At 47.5% G+C, this 12,325-nt stretch overlaps 1 pseudogene; it reads left to right on the top strand.

Moving 5' to 3' along the window:
- Positions 1-6,064: 6,064 nt before the first annotated feature.
- Positions 6,065-12,325, top strand: part of LOC146816699 (putative tRNA(His) guanylyltransferase) — a 72,872-nt pseudogene continuing 66,611 nt past the window's right edge.

Here is a 12,325-nt window from a genome sequence, read left to right as displayed (position 1 = left end):
AAACAGGCTTAGTCTTTTTTCAGGGGGCCACTCGGTCTCCACCACCAACCGATTAAAAGTCGTTATGTAGGTAAGCAAGTCTTGTGATCCCTGTCGTAACGTGAGTAATTCAGGATCCAATGACAACATGTGGGATTTTCTATCGAACAGTTTCCGTAAGGCTAGGCAGAAGTCCGTGAAATTATGGAGGACCGGATCGTTTCTTTCCATCAAGGGGATGGTCCAACTCGCTGCGTTGCCCCCCATATAAGACATCATAAATGTCGTTTTTGCAGCGTCTCCCTGAAATACTATTGGTTTGCAGAGAAAATGAAATCTGCACTGATTTAAAAATGTTTCAAACTTTTTTGGATTCCCATAAAAGCGTTCAGGTGGGGCTAGGGGAATGCTGGTGTTCTGTAACACGTGAACCGTAGGAACCGTGTCTGTAGGTGCGGGGGTATAAGGGGTGGTGAAAAATCCCACTCCAGAAGGTGGGTTAGGGATAGAAGAAACAGGAGGGGGTAAAGTAGCTGATCTAATGTAAGAACTCTCTCCTTGACCCCTGCGAGAAAGACCCGCTACCTCTCTCCGCAAGGAGCTCACTTCTCTCTGTATGTTCTGATTTTCTTGTCGGGACGTCTGAACCTCTTGCTGTAGAGCCGTCAGGCTTTCCAGCAGAGAGGTGAGCACTACACTGGTATCCATTGTCTGGGCTGGGCGTAAACGTGGGCTTGTCAATCTGTCAGGTATGCCAGGTTGTCAGTAGCGCCCAAGCCTATATACGCCACTAACCTGTTATCGTAGAATCCAGCAGAGACGATAGCAGATGAGTAAGTCCCTGATTCCCAAGAGCCTAATCCCCAGCAGAGGAAGGCAACCTAGCTGCGTGAGATCAGGCCTGAGGGAAAAAAGGGAAGTGGATAACATAAACAAGATGAGGCCAGGAATATGGGCTCTTCAGGATATAAGTCGGGGATGTAATCTTCTCTTAGAAGTTGGTTACCGGCAGACCTAGGATGAGAGAGACAGTAGGTAAACAAAAGACTTCTCTCCTACAGTGCAGCGAAAGTTCAACCTTATGCCTACCCACCAGAACTATGGTGTCTTGGGATTACCTCAATTCCTTTGTGATATCTTGTAACCTTCGGCACCCCCCTGACTGTCTCCCGTAGTTAATACCGCTACCCGGGGTTACCACACTGTTCCAGTTAAATGTCACTAGAGTGTGTAGATATTATTCGAAACTGAGCCCTTGAGTTTAACGTGCGTAGGACTGCCCCTGGCTTCTTCGTGATGTGATACACATCTCACACCAACTAAGTCAGAGACTAGCTGAAGGGATCCACTCGTGAGCCCCAGTAATTGCACAGTCACAGCGATAGCGAAGAAGGGATCCACTCGTGAGCCCCAGTAATTGCTCAGTCACAGCGATTGCGTTGCTCCAAAAACAAAAGAGTATTCCCTCCTTGGGAATTCGGGGAGAATGTAATAAAGCAGTTTATACATGGCAGAACGGCAGCGAGGTACGTAGCGTCTGTGTTTGCGTGAAGCAGTCCACGTAATCTCCGGGTGAGGGGAAAAGGCACACTGGGAATAAACACGGTCTCGATAAGTCTCAATAAAGTTTTGTTGAACAAACAACACGCTCTTCTCACCAGAGATGCTGGAGCAGCTGCCTTCCCGATATCATGGCGTTTCTTACCCTCCGATGCCAAAGGCTTGCTTCCATTGGAACGCGGGACTCGGCCCGTCACAGGAATGAATGTGGCAATGCTTCTCGCTGGAATCCGGCGGGGAGCACCTTCCGCCTCGAAAATCCATAAGCTCTATGATTGACAAGCACCTTCCGCCTCCAGCGGAAGTGCTTATGTAGGAAAGGTCTTCGGATGCGCCCCAGTGCATGCAGGGAGTTGTAGTTCAGGAAACCCTGACATCGGGGAAACGTGGAAACAATTCCTATCGCTTTCTGGTAACAGGCACGTTTGGGGGTGAGATTACTGGTGATTGCTACAGTTATTGAGTATTTTTTGTGTGGTCTCATATGGGCGCTGCCCTCTGGGAGAGTGTGGGTACATCTTCGCTCCTGTGGATTGTGTGTTCCAGGTTAGTGGTATTTCCTCGGCGCAACCCCTCAACCCTTCTTTTGTTCCAAACAATGTTGCTACAAAAACGCATGAGGTGTGGGGAAGTATGTTGGGTTGCAATAAGCCTTGGACATCCTTGTCTATAAAGGCCTATTCTAGAAAGGAAACAAAGCATGGGCCTGGGTGGAGAAATGTGCAGGAAAGTCTTGTAAAACTCCAAATGAAACCCCCATGCCCTTTCCAGAATACAAGCATCCTGAGTGAGAATGAGCCAACTGTGACCATTTATAAACTGCCCCACAATTTAACATGGGAAAAAGGGATGAGGTTACCTGCAACTACATAGGTTGTGCTAAAGTATGAAGTATTTCTACCGCAGCTTCTGTCTTCCTTAACGCTTTTCAGGAAAGCCATAAAGATTTGGATTTTCACTGACTAATGCTTCTGTCTGCTTCTCGGTTTGCTAGCGCCAAGACACCACTGGTATTCGTGCGCTGTATACATTTTTTAACATAACATAACATATCTGGTACATCCTCCTCTGGTTCTAGATAGGAAGGTGGCACCCTGATGTCAGCCATGCCAACCACTTCTTCTTTATGCAATTAGTACTCTATGGGAACCTTGAAAAAAAAGCTCTGCCTGACGAGCTACCCCAGCCTCATGCGGCCGCCATCTTCGTTAAAGACTAGTGTGCATTGTCGAGTGCAATAAACGTATTAACAAATTTGCATAGGCCATGAACAAAAGGGTCTCTGAAGAGAAGTCCTTCTCCCACCGGTCCCGCTATAGAAGTGGCCAGCTCAGCCAGTTTACGATCAATTCTGAGCAGGACAGATCAACATTGTTCAGATAATATGCCACTGTGTGCATTGCCAAGAAGGCATGCGGCCTGTTGCACCCAACCACCTAATATCTATCTGGATCAGCTGCTGTGCACTAGACTTTTGCCTGATAAGCCATCTCTAGAATGTTTGCTAGGGGGCCAGAGATTAAGTAATTTGTCTTGACAGGCCTTCCAAGGCCTGCTAATGCCTTTTTTGTGTCCCTCGTAAATTTTGACATGAATGTTAGCATATATGAGTCAATGCTTCTTTCCTTGCAGAGAGGGACTATTTCAAATTTCAAATTTCTTCCTCAAAATCCTTTCTGAGGCGTAATTGGACATATGCTGCCATGGCCAGAGCCGGGACTCAATCTGTTGCTCTTGGATGTATGATGTCTCTCAGATCAAAGGAGAATAATTCTGATTGAGTCACGCCTGAAGGCTGAAAGGGTTGGTCACAACTTTCCATGCTTTGAACTAGCCTACATTTACCTTTAGTGAGTAGGCACCAGGACCTCCAGGAGTCTGACATATTGAATGCCTCCAAGTCTTTCCCCAAATGAATTTTGCTCTCTGCATGCTTTTGAGTTGGATATATCCAAATTGAGTCTCCAGAGAGCTATATTCATGGTCCACTACGAAATCATCTGTCATTTTGTCCATGGCATTATGAGCGCAACATTCATATCTGCATTTCGCTTTTCTTTCAGAGGCTGCCAGAGCCTTCCTGATTGGATGTTGAAAGGTCAGTATGGGAGGGCATTACCATCCTTTGGGGGGCACATCTTAGACTGTCTAGTAAAAACTTCAATGGTAAGAATAAAGCTTTATAGACAGACTATTATGGTATAGGTAAGGCTGTCATCCAAATAGTAAGATGAGAAATCCTCCTTCAAATACTCCTCATACTTGTCTAAGGGAAACGATCTAACTCCTTCCAGAAAATGAGTCCTTATTTTTAAAAAGCAATCTCACCCACACAAATGTTTGGAATGCTTCATCATTGAATCCTGCGTTCAGCACAACTATTGCCGACAGGCTCAATCCAACTTTTGGAGGGAGCACTTTGGTAGTAGTCCTATGGATTAATCAGAGGTCTGTTTTTTGGAGGAAATTTAAAATAACCTCCAGGTTTACCCAAATACTTTTACTAGTTGCAAGAATATAACCCTACTGGTAGGACTCCTCCTTAGTATTAACGTTAATCTGTTGAAAAATTAAGGTGACCTTCTATGAAATTTCTCTTTCTCCCGTATGATTATGGATAGGGGAAAGGATCCACTATATGTCATGTTCAAAATCTAGGTTTGACAATGCAGCATTTAGCCCTTAATCACCCAACGGTGGGAACACTGGGGAGAGGATGTAGCCTTACGGCTAGAGCAGTAGACTTCGAAGCGTGGGAACCAGGTTCGAGTCTCTGCAATGACGCTCAACATCCTGAGATTGTGGGCAAATCACTTAATGTCCAGAGCCTAAGCAAAATATGAATGTGCTCATCTGTAACGAAACTGGTACGCATGTAAAGCGCTCTGATACCCGATATCTTCGGGTCTAGTTTGTGCTATATAAAACTCTAAAAAAATGCTTTTTTTAATAACACTGACAGAGATAACAATGGGTGAGGGGCACCCCAAGCAAGTAACAAATAATTAAGGAAACGAGAATTCCAGGCAAGCTCCTACAGGCCGGGCCTGTGTTGCAACCAAAATTTAGCTCCCAGACTGAGAGAAGATCATACTGATTGACCAGGTTTGTTGCTGCTGTGAAGTTTAGGAAGGGAAGCTGGGTCAGTGGCTCGGTGGACTAATGCATCCACTCTGGAAATCTGTACTTGACCTCATGGTCACAGGTTCAGATTCTGGCGGGTTCCACTAAGCCTTTCATCCTTGTGAAGTCGATAAGATGAAAAGGAGCACTACTAATATGGCTAACAATAAATGTTATGTTTGGGGACAGAACGCCCCATGTTGGGGTCTAATGTAGGAGTGTTTGAGCAGTGGACCCCACCAATGTTGATGACTTGGTCATGGCCGTAACATCAGGGGGCAAGATAATAAAAACAGGCCCAGAACCGACATCGTGGTTCTTCTGATCTCAGTAAAATAACTTCCTGAGTTTGTGTGCTTTATTTACATGCCACCCGGCCTAGCATACCCGACCGACATGGCAATGCAACAACTGCCGACGAGGTGGGCCTTGCCCACTTACCCTCGTGCTGCTCTTCCTGCCCTACTGGTAGGCCTCGGAGTGTATCCTGCTATTCCCCTTGCGTATTGCTGTAGCCCGTTCCTAACCGCGAAGCGTCTCCTGCTGCTCTGCGGCCTGTGCTGGACTGTTTCTGGTGGCTCGCCGTCTTCGCGCGCTGGTGCATGTCTCCATTCTACCGAGAGGGAGGAGGTGTGCGCTCTCGCGCTCCCCTGGCCTCCTGAAAGCAGCGGTGTCTGCGAGGCCATCCCTCCATCAGCCTTTCCTGCCACTGAGGGCCTCCCCAGGAGAGGTGCCGGTCTTTGGCCCATGGTGCTGTCTCCCTGCCTCGGTAGCACTGTCCTGGTGTGGAGTGCCACCGGGCTTGCCTTTCAGCACACCTTTCAGCTGCCTGGTGTGTCCTACTGGATGGACGTCTCTGCTGCCACCTACGTGCACCAAGAGGAGTCAGCGCCTTTACTCACCACGGGCACGCATGCCAAGTGCGCACTTTCCTGGGCCTTACCTGTCTGAACAGGAAAGCGACAATACATGCTCCATTGCCCCGAGGACATGTGTGCCACGCTAACAGGTCATAACACTGCGTATTGGCGCTATCGCCCACCTTCCTACACCAGTTTTTTCAGGTCTCGCCTGCGCTGCATAGGAAAAAGATCTTTCGCAAACGCTTCGGTTTTTGTCCTAAAAAAACGTGCATGCGTTCCATTGCCTTCAATAGCAACGTTTGGCGATTCCCTTGCGTGAGCGAGCTTTGACACCATATGTTTGTAATTGACTTGGAAACACATGGTGCCCCTGGCTCGCTCCTGCTAGGGAAATGCTTTGTGTGCTCTTGCTCGCACTCCCCTCAACCCTCCCACTTTTAGCGCGAGGCGCGCGCTCCTGTTAAATATCCTACCATGTTAGGTTACATTCGGTTTCTCTTCTGCTTCATTGTAAAAGATGTTAACATTTTAGCTACGAGATGGCGCTCAGTGAACAGAAAATCCTGTTGCAGACGTTTAACAATGTTATGTAAAGTTGGCTGTGTCATTGTTTTTCAAACAAATAGGCATCCTTGTTTGCATATTTTGGCACAGTTGGCTAAGGACACATACCGCCTGCCTTGAGAGTTAACGCCGGAAACGGAAAGTTTCTAACGGGGTCCTTCTAATCCTTTTTTATGTGAATGAAGGGATGGCTTCGTTTTAGTAATTCTCCGTCGCATGCCCTAGACCTACTCTGCTTTTTGCAACTCTCTTCTCGACATCTTTTAATTGTTTTGCTAATGGGGCAGGCTGCGGGGGTGAATATGCTATGGAATGTGAGTATGTGGCTGTTATTAGATGAGAAAGCTCTGAGCATGTCTGAATTGCTGTGGATGTAATTTAGAGTGGGTGGGCATTGACCTGCTTTTTGGGGCCTGTTGAGTGCTGGTTTCTAAATCTTTTGTTTTTCAATGACCATTGTTAGTTTTCCACAATACAACCATGCCTGTTCGTAAACCTGATATTTGTTTTCTGTGCAGGTTTTCTGAGCAACACAACTTCTCCAAGCCCAATGATGACGGGCCCTGCACTTGATGAACCACTGTGCACAGAATGTAATGCGGGAGCTGGAGGACATTTTGCTTGCGTATGGCCAGAGTGACGAATATAGCTTCGTCTTCCACAAGAAATCAAATTGGTTCAAGAGGAGGGCCAGGTGAGTAAGGTGGAACTACAGCAAGAAGGAAGAAAACTGATGTGTTGCCAATTTTCCGTAGCTTTTGAAAAACATTGTCCTTCCTTTGTGAGCGTGCGTGCCCAGTGACCTAGAAGTGCCCGCACCCTCTTCCCCCTAGCATGCAGTAACTCGAGATGGAATAGTAAATTAGACGTGCAAGTAGGTGTTGTTTTCTCACCTGTTACAGAAAAAAGTGACATGAAACCTGCAGTAAATAAGCCGGATGGTAGACTCATGAGTTCTAATTTTGAGTCAAAAGTCATTGCGTTGATTTTGTTTAACCCCTTAGCTGCCAGGCCTTTTCCCCTCTTGTGCCACGCCCTTTTTTGGTTATTTGGGGTAGTGCGCGCTGAGGCCCAAGTAACTTTTTGACCACATAAGGTATCCACGCCAAATTTGCGTCCTTTTCTTCCAACATCATGGGGATTCTGAAGGTACTCAGGGTTTGTGGATTCCCCTGGAGGGGTCACAGAAATGAGGCAAAATACAGCAAAATTTAGTTTTTTTGGGGGAAAATGGGAAAAACGGGCTGCAAATGAAAGCTTCTGGGGTTTTCCCTGCAAGTGTTATCAAAAAAGGGTTTGTGGGGCTGAAATCAGCATTTTCCCAGCTTTTAGGGGATACCAGACTTTTGTCAGAAACCCAACATTTTTTACACAGTTTTGGCATTTTTCTGGGACATAGCCTATTTTTGCTATTTTTTGTGCTTTCGACCCCCTTCCAGTTAATGGTAGAAATGGGTACAAAAGCAATAATGGATCCTGGAAAGCTATACATTTTGGAGAAGTAGACAAAATTCTGAATTCAGCAAGGGGTCATTTGTGTAGATCCATCAAGGTTTCTTTATAGAAACTAACAGTTAAATATAGGATAAATTGAAAATTTGTTGAATAAAAGCGCCTTTTGTGTCAACGTTTTCACCTGTAACTTCTTGTAATTATGACAGCTCTTTGAAAGCAATGTACCGTTACATCCGCTGGACATTACTGGTTGTGGGGTTATATAGGACTTGTAGGTTCACCAAGAACCCGACGAACCCAGAGCCAAAAACTGAGCAGCAACTTGCAATGGTCTTTTATTATGTACCGGCTATATAGTAATTATTCTGTAAAAATGTGTACATGGAAAAATTGGTATGAAAGACACCTATGTATTTCTGAAATGGGAACAAAATATAGAGTTTAGAAACAGTCGATATTTGCACATTTCCGAATTTGGGAACACTCATACTAGCATGAGAATTATCAGTAATTTTTTAGAATGACTTCTTTTTTACACAATGTCTTTCATTTGGAAGGCAGAAATGCATCGAAAGTCAATAGATAATAACAGTTCCCTTACAAATCTGAATTACCCTAAGTCTCCCGATAAAAATGGTACCTCACTTGTAGGGGTAGGCATAGTGCCCACGACAGGAAATGGCTAAAAACCCACCGTGAACACACCACATTTTCACAATGCAAAATTACCCTTTTTTTAGCAAAGTGCCTAGCTGTAGGATTTTAACCCTAGCTCTGCGGGCACCTAGGGAAACCTAGCAAACCTATACATTTTTTAAAACTAGATACCCAGGGGAATCCAGGATGGGGTGACTTGACCGCCTCCCACCAGGTTCTGTTACCCAGAATCCCTTGCAAACCTAAAAAATTGCCAAAAAAAACACTTTTTCCCCACATTTCTCTGGTGGAAAGTTCTGGAATCTGCATGGATCCACAAATTTCCACCCACCCCGCGTTCCTCAAAGTCTTCCGAGAAAATTGGTACCTCACTTGTGTGGGTCAGACTAGTGCCCGCGACAGGAAACGGCGCAAAACGCAACGTGGACACACCTCAATTTCGCTGTGAAAAATGACCCTTTTTTGGCAAAGTGCCTAGCTGTAGTTTTTGAACCATAGCTCTGCCGGCACCTAGGGAAACCTTGCAAACCTATACATTTTTGAAAACTAGACACCCAGGGGAATCCAGGATGGGGTGACTTGACTGCCTCCCACCAGGTTCTGTTACCCAGAATCCCTTGTAAACGTAAAAAAAAAATTTCCCAAAAAAAGACTTTTCCCCCACATTTCTCTGGTGGAAAGTTCTGGAATCTGCGTGGATCCACAAATTTCCACCCACCCCGCATTCCCCAAAGTCTTCCGAGAAAAATGGAACCTCACTTGTGTGTGTCGGCCTAGGGCCCGCGCCAGGAAACGGCGCAAAACACAACGTGGAAACACCTCAATTTCGCTGTGAAAAATGACCCTTTTTTGGCAAAGTGCCTAGCTGTAGTTTTTGAACCATAGCTCTGCCGGCACCTAGTGAAACCTAGAAAACCTATACATTTTTGAAAACTAGACACCCAGGGGAATCCAGGATGGGGTGACTTGACTGCCTCCCACCAGGTTCTGCTACCCAGAATCCCTTGCAAACCTAAAAAATTGCCCAAAAAACACATTTTCTCCACATTTCTGTGGTGGAAAGTTCTTGAATCTGCGTGGATCCACAAATTTCCACCCACCCCGTGTTCCCCAAAGTCTTCCGATAAAAATGGAACCTTACTTGTGTGGGTCGGCCTAGTGCCCGTGACAGGAAACGGCGCAAAACGCATCGTGGACACACCTCAATTTCGCAGTGAAAAATGAACCTTTTTTGGCAAAGTGCCTAGCTGTAGTTTTTGAACCCTAGCTCTGCCGGCACCTTGGGAAACCTACCAAACCCACACATTTCTGAAAACTAGACAGCCGGGGGATTCCATGGAGGTATGGCTTGCGTGAATCCCCCAACGTTTCCTTACCCAGAATGCCCTGCAAACCTCAAATTTAGCTGAAAAAATCACCTTTTTCACACATTTTTGTGTGGGAAAGTTGTGGCATCACCGGGCTGACACAAATTTCCTACCACCCAGCGTTCCCCCGGGTCTTCCGATAAAAACGGTGCCTCACTCGTGTGGGAAGCGTTACAACAAACAAATGATGGACGGAATGCTGACAATGCAGACATTCTCCCCCAGTCAAGAGATCTGGGTTAAATCCATCGTTCTTTTGCCCACCACGCCACCCCAGTTTAGACATGGCCATATGCAAATCAGTCTTGACCCTGTGCCTCATGGGAACAGTCCAGCCCGAACTGCCAAGCCATGTCTTCCCTGGACCGGAATCAAGCATCCTAGGACCGGTTTCTGGCTATCAGCCGTCATCAGCCAGGATAGCTTGACTCCAGTGGCGTAGTGAGCACGGGTCCCACGTCTGGGAATACCCATCCCACTTAGGGCGAAAAGCGTTACAACAAACAAATGATGGACGGAATGCTGACAATGCAGACATTCTCCCCCAGTCAAGAGATCTGGGTTAAATCCATCGTTCTTTTGCCCACCACGCCACCCCAGTTTAGACATGGCCATATGCAAATCAGTCTTGACCCTGTGCCTCATGGGAACAGTCCAGCCCGAACTGCCAAGCCATGTCTTCCCTGGACCGGAATCAAGCATCCTAGGACCGGTTTCTGGCTATCAGCCGTCATCAGCCAGGATAGCTTGACTCCAGTGGCGTAGTGAGCACGGGTCCCACGTCTGGGAATACCCATCCCACTTAGGGCGAAAAGCGTTACAACAAACAAATGATGGACGGAATGCTGACAATGCAGACATTCTCCCCCAGTCAAGAGATCTGGGTTAAATCCATCGTTCTTTTGCCCACCACGCCACCCCAGTTTAGACATGGCCATATGCAAATCAGTCTTGACCCTGTGCCTCATGGGAACAGTCCAGCCCGAACTGCCAAGCCATGTCTTCCCTGGACCGGAATCAAGCATCCTAGGACCGGTTTCTAACTATCAGCCGTCATCAGCCAGGATAGCTTGACTCCAGTGGCGTAGTGAGCACGGGTCCCACGTCTGGGAATACCCATCCCACTTAGGGCGAAAAGCGTTACAACAAACAAATGATGGACGGAATGCTGACAATGCAGACATTCTCCCCCAGTCAAGAGATCTGGGTTAAATCCATCGTTCTTTTGCCCACCACGCCACCCCAGTTTAGACATGGCCATATGCAAATCAGTCTTGACCCTGTGCCTCATGGGAACAGTCCAGCCCGAACTGCCAAGCCATGTCTTCCCTGGACCGGAATCAAGCATCCTAGGACCGGTTTCTAACTATGAGCCGTCATCAGCCAGGATAGCTTGACTCCAGTGGCGTAGTGAGCACGGGTCCCACGTCTGGGAATACCCATCCCACTTAGGGCGAAAAGCGTTACAACAAACAAATGATGGACGGAATGCTGACAATGCAGACATTCTCCCCCAGTCAAGAGATCTGGGTTAAATCCATCGTTCTTTTGCCCACCACGCCACCCCAGTTTAGACATGGCCATATGCAAATCAGTCTTGACCCTGTGCCTCATGGGAACAGTCCAGCCCGAACTGCCAAGCCATGTCTTCCCTGGACCGGAATCAAGCATCCTAGGACCGGTTTCTGGCTATCAGCCGTCATCAGCCAGGATAGCTTGACTCCAGTGGCGTAGTGAGCACGGGTCCCACGTCTGGGAATACCCATCCCACTTAGGGCGAAAAGCGTTACAACAAACAAATGATGGACGGAATGCTGACAATGCAGACATTCTCCCCCAGTCAAGAGATCTGGGTTAAATCCATCGTTCTTTTGCCCACCACGCCACCCCAGTTTAGACATGGCCATATGCAAATCAGTCTTGACCCTGTGCCTCATGGGAACAGTCCAGCCCGAACTGCCAAGCCATGTCTTCCCTGGACCGGAATCAAGCATCCTAGGACCGGTTTCTGGCTATCAGCCGTCATCAGCCAGGATAGCTTGACTCCAGTGGCGTAGTGAGCACGGGTCCCACGTCTTGGAATACCCATCCCACTTAGGGCGAAAAGCGTTACAACAAACAAATGATGGACGGAATGCTGACAATGCAGACATTCTCCCCCAGTCAAGAGATCTGGGTTAAATCCATCGTTCTTTTGCCCACCACGCCACCCCAGTTTAGACATGGCCGTATGCAAATCAGTCTTGACCCTGTGCCTCATTGGAACAGTCCAGCCCGAACTGCCAAGCCACGTCTTCCCTGGACCGGAATCAAGCATCCTAGGACCGGTTTCTGGCTATCAGCCGTCATCAGCCAGGATAGCTTGACTCCAGTGGCGTAGTGAGCACGGGTCCCACGTCTGGGAATACCCATCCCGCTTAGGGCGAAAAGCGTTACAACAAACAAATGATGGACGGAATGCTGACAATGCAGACATTCTCCCCCAGTCAAGAGATCTGGGTTAAATCCATCGTTCTTTTGCCCACCACGCCACCCCAGTTTAGACATGGCCATATGCAAATCAGTCTTGACCCTGTGCCTCATGGGAACAGTCCAGCCCGAACTGCCAAGCCATGTCTTCCCTGGACCGGAATCAAGCATCCTAGGACCGGTTTCTGGCTATCAGCCGTCATCAGCCAGGATAGCTTGACTCCAGTGGCGTAGTGAGCACGGGTCCCACGTCTGGGAATACCCATCCCACTTAGGGCGAAAAGCGTT

This window comes from Triturus cristatus, chromosome 6 (assembly GCF_964204655.1).
Source record: "Triturus cristatus chromosome 6, aTriCri1.1, whole genome shotgun sequence".
NCBI lineage: Eukaryota > Metazoa > Chordata > Amphibia > Caudata > Salamandridae > Triturus > Triturus cristatus.
The sequence above is the reverse complement of the archived record's forward strand: the minus strand, read 5'-3'. Positions and strand labels throughout refer to the sequence as shown.